The sequence below is a fragment of the Cebus imitator genome, unplaced genomic scaffold (assembly GCF_001604975.1).
Source record: "Cebus imitator isolate Cc_AM_T3 unplaced genomic scaffold, Cebus_imitator-1.0 Scaffold763, whole genome shotgun sequence".
Lineage (NCBI taxonomy): Eukaryota > Metazoa > Chordata > Mammalia > Primates > Cebidae > Cebus > Cebus imitator.
Window position 1 is genome coordinate 674,835 of NW_016108078.1, and position 5,073 is coordinate 679,907.

Here is a 5,073-nt window from a genome sequence, read left to right on the forward strand (position 1 = left end):
CGTCACCAAGCAGTACAAGTGGTGCAATCTCGGCTCACTGCAACCTCTGCCTCCCAGGTTCAAGCTATTCTTGTGCCTCAACCTCCCAAGTAGCTGGGATTACAGGCATGCACCATCATGCCTGGCTAATTTTTGTATTTTTAGTAGAGACGGGGTTTCACCATGTTTTCCAGGCTGGTCTCAAACTCCTCGCTTATGCGATCTGCTCACCTCAGCCTTCCAAAGTTCTGGGATTACAGGCGTGAGCCACCCTGCCTGGCCAGAAAAAAAAATTATTGGGGTATGGTGGAGTATGCCTGTAGTCCTAGCTACTACTCAGGAGGCTGAGGTGGGAGGCCTGCTTGAGCTGAGGAGTTTGAGGCTGCAATGAAGTGTTTGTGCCATTGCACTACAGCCTGGGTGACAGAGCAAGATTCTGTATCAAAAAAAAAAAGAAAAATTGGCCGGGTGCACTGGCTCACGCCTGTAATCCCAGCACTTTGGGAGGCTGAGGTGGGCGGATCACCTGAGGTCAGGAGTTCGAGACCAGACTGACCAATATGGTGAAACCCCATCTTTAAAAATTAAAATAAAAAAATTAATAAATAAAATAAAAAATAAATAGATAAAATAAATAATAAAAAATAAATGGAATCATACAGTATGTACTCTTATGTCTGGCTTCTTCAACTCAACATTGTGTTTGTAAGCCTTCCACGTTGTTTTGTGTCAAAATAGTTTGCTTCTCAGCCTTTTGGCTAAGATCAAGTATACAAATAGTTTATTAATTCTCATTGGATTATGTTATTCCATTGTATGAATGTAGTATACACTTTATCCATTTTACTATTAATAAGCATTTGAATAATTTTCTTTTTTTTTTAAAGATGGGATTTCTTTTTTTTTTATAACAAAAAATATTTTACTAAAACATAAGATTTACAGAAGTTTCCAGACAAGCCATACAAAATGGTCACAAGCTTTTTTTGGAGGGGGGAATCTACACTTGACAGCAAAGACACAATGTTATTAGTGAGGGCTGTGATGTTTGTTTAATGTTCCCATTTTGGTTCAAACAATCAAGCTTGTCCATCTACAGCGTCTAAATAAAGTTAGACCTGGCTAGAGAGCATATTCTAAATAACTGGTTAGCTGCTTTTAACCAATGCAATTAGATCACCGTAAAAGGGGGGAAAGAGCCCATAAAATTAAAATAAAACCTTCCCCGTCAAAAAAATAAAGAAATACACCTACCCCCCTGCGGCTAACGTGACAACTACCTTCATTCACAGTGCTTTATACTTAAACCAGGATGGGGGAAATGAGTAAAAGCAGGGAGGGGCCGCTGCTTTTAAACCTTTCACAACAATCCAGATGATACTACTAGCCTCTGCTCATGCTTTACGACAGTGAATCAGGACAAGACACAGATTTGCTAATGTGCATTTAATCACCAAAGGACCGAAGATGTCTGGGCTTTTTTATTCTGTAATGTTTCTAAGACTGTGTTCATTAAATGCAGACAAAAAGGAAGAAGTCTTGGCAGAACAGAAGTGATGCACACTTGATGATCGGATCAGTTTAAATATTATTCATGGCATATAGCCTAGTCCATGCTTTAGCTGTTTCTATGGCTTGGGCTTCGTTGGTCTTCCACTGCTCCGCTACATCATTTGCTAATGGATCATCTGGATTAGGAGCACTTAACAAGGCCTGGATCGATAGCAGAACTGTGCGGATCTGCAGTGCTGGGGACCACTTATCTTTCAAAATATTTATTCTTCCCAACTTGTCTACATTAGGATGATAAATTTTGGTCATGAAACATGTTTTGGGGCTGCCATTGGGTATTCTTCTGGAAGGAATAGTTCAAGTTTAAAAGTCCCTCCCTCAAAGGGGGAATCCTGAGGGCCAGCAATGACCACATGAAAATAACAGGCGTTACTCTCATCTGGTTCTGCTTTGATGCCAGGAACTGGTTCTGCCAGGAAATGCTGGGTTTCCTTGATGATCCTGCAGGGCAGCTCGGCCATCTTGTCAGAACCCGACCTCAGCCTCTCGTCTCGTCTCCAGCTCCACTCGCCTCACGCACAAGTGGAAGTGTAAAGATGGGGTTTCACCATGATGGCCAGGCTGGTCTTGAACTCCTGACCTAAGGTGATCCACCCACCTCGGCCTCCCAAAGTGCTAGGATTACAGGCTTGAGCCACCGCGCCCGGCCCATTTGAGTAATTTTCATTTGGTGCCATAATAAGTGGTGCTGCCATAGACATTCTTGTATGTGTCTATTAATGAACATATGTATGGCTTTCTCTTGGGTATATATCTAGGAGTGAAATTGCTGGGCCAGCTGTATATCCAGCTTTAGTAGTTATTGTCAGTTTTCCAAAGTGGTTGGACCATTTTATGTTTCCCATCAAGAAGTTCTATATCTATCAGCACCTGGTATGTCAGCCTTTTCCATTCTAGCCATAGTGATAGGCGTGTAGTGGTATTGTGTTACAATTTTAATTTGCATTTCATGATGACCAATTTAGTTTAACAACTTTTTATATGTTAATTCACCATTGGGATGTCCTCTTTTATGAAGTATTGGTTTTAAGTCATTTTGATTGGATTATTTTCACTTTTTGCAATTAGTAGTACTTCATTATGTATTCTGGATACAAATCCTTCCTTGGATATATGTATTTGAAACATCTCCCTTTTTATGTCTTGCCTTTTTACTCTCTTTTGTTAAATAGTATATTTTGTTAAATAGCAGTTCTTTCTTTTAATTTATGAAGAAAAGAGGCTTAATTGGCTCACAGTTCTGCAGGCTGTACAGAAAGCATGGCTGGGGAGGCCTCAAGAAACAAAATCACGGTGGAAGGTGAAGAGGAAGGAGATAACATTTTACTTGGCTGAAGCAGGAGGAAGAGCAGTTCTTTATTTCAAACAAGTCCAATTTATCATTTTTTTCCTTGTACGGTTAACACTTTTTGTGTCCTATTTAAAAAATCTTTGCCAACTTCCAGAAAATATTTTTAAATATTAGGTTTTTTTCCCTCCTTGTATTTTACCGTTTCTTTTTCTCCCTTTCTAGCAAATAGCAGGCTCTGTGCTTTATTACCTTTTAGGAAGTATGTGACCCAGCTGAAAGCAGATTAGCTTGCAGGATATTTGAGCTTTCTTTCTTTTTTTTGAGACAGAATCTTGGTCTGTCACCCAGGCTGCAGTGCAGTGGCACAATCTCAGCTAACTGCAGTCTCTGTCTCCTGGGTTCCAGCAATTCTCCTGCCTCAGCCTCCTGGGTAATTATAGGCACGCACCACCAGGCCCGGCTAATTTTGTATTTTTAGTACAGACAGGGTTTCACCCTGTTGACCAGGCTGGTCTCGAACTCCTGACCTCAGCGGATCCACCTGCCTCAGCCTTCCAAAGTTCTGGGATTATATGCATGAGCCATTGCTCCGAGACCATGCTTTCTTTTCTAAAAGCCCAAGCACTTTAAAAATAATTGGGTTTGAAGGAGAATGGGACTCCCATCAGATTATAAAGAGATGTCCCTTGGGTGGCAGGGGGAAGCGGGGAAATGTCAGCTGGGGACCTGGGCCTGACTTCCCACAGCTTCCTGGTAAGGGCTCACAGAGGAATAGCTGCTTAATGAATGTGGGAGCTAGGAATGCAAGGCCTGGGGCGACAAGTATTATAAGAAATTTCTGTGTTCCAAGCATGGCACAGAAGCCACAGAGAGCCTACCAATCTAAAAATGCTGAATGAACAATGTCCCTCACTGATAACCTGTGGGGATAAACGATACTTCTCAACACCTTCTCAAGGTTTGGCATTGCATAAGACCCCAGAGCCAGTTAGGGGAGCCCCCAAGAATATAAAGATTGATTCTCCGCTCCTGCCCCAGCAGAAGTAGCCGTATCTACTTCTTTTATTTATGTATTTATTTACTTACTTACTTATGAGATGGACTTTTGCTCTGTCGCCCAGCCTGGAGTGCAGTGGTGCCGTTTCAGCTCACTGCAACCTCCACCTCCTGGGTTCAAGTGATTCTCCTGCCTCTGCCTCCTGAGTAGCTGTGATTACAGGCGCCCACCACCATGCCTAGCTGATTTTTCTTTCTTTTTTTTGAGATGGAGTCTTGCTCTGTTGCCAGGCTGGAGTGCAGTGGTGCAATCTCGGCTCACCGAAACCTCCACCTCCTGGTTTCAAGTGATTCTTCTGCCTCAGCCTCCCGAGTAGCTGGGACCACAGGCGAGCGCCACCACATCCAGCTAATTTTTCTATTTTTAGTAGAGACGGGGTTTCACCATGTTGGCCAGGATGGTCCCGATCTCTTGACCTTTTGATCTGCCTGCCTCGGCCTCCCAAAGTGCTGGGATTACAGGTGTGAGCCACCGCGCCCAGTGATTTTTGTATTTTTAATTGAGATGGGGTTTCACTATGTTGGCCAAGTCGGTCTCAAACTCCTGACCTCAGGTGATCCACCCACCTTGGCCTCCCAAAGTCCTGGGATTATAGGCGTGAGCCACTGTGCCCATCCTGTATCTACTTCTTTATGTAACAGTTTCTGGCGTTTGAGACTGAATTGAGAAAGGGAATCATTAAAAACTATTTAAAGATGTAATCATGGAACACAGATGGAAATTATTTGATGTGAACTGCAGGTGAAGGTGTAATCTTCTTAATAAATTCCAGTTTTAGCCAGCATAGCTTCCTGAATGATCTAGGATTAAAATAATAACATGGTTTAAAATGGAAGGGTTTTTCCCCCCCCGAATTGTATTTCTTTTCTTGATCCTCTTAGGAGCTCACCAAACTTTTCTTCCTTCTGTATTTTTCCTTTCCATTAAAACAAAGTGAACTTTGTTGCTTTCATTAGATGTAAAAAATGCTCTTAATTTTCATAATATGAAGTTTAAAATACTCCTAATTTATTTTTTATTTTATTTATTTGAGACTGGGTCTCACTCTGTTGCCCAGGCTGGAGTGCAGTGGCATGAACACAGCTTACTGCAGCCTCGACCTTCCAGGTTCAAATGCGCCTCAGGCCACCTCAGCAGTCCCACCTCAGCCTTCTGGGTAGCTGGAACTAGAGGT

At 42.4% G+C, this 5,073-nt stretch overlaps 1 pseudogene; it reads right to left on the reverse strand.

The window, feature by feature from the left end:
• Positions 1-1,273: 1,273 nt before the first annotated feature.
• LOC108297020 lies at positions 1,274-2,012 on the reverse strand (annotated as a pseudogene).
• Between the last annotated feature and the right edge of the window lie 3,061 nt (positions 2,013-5,073).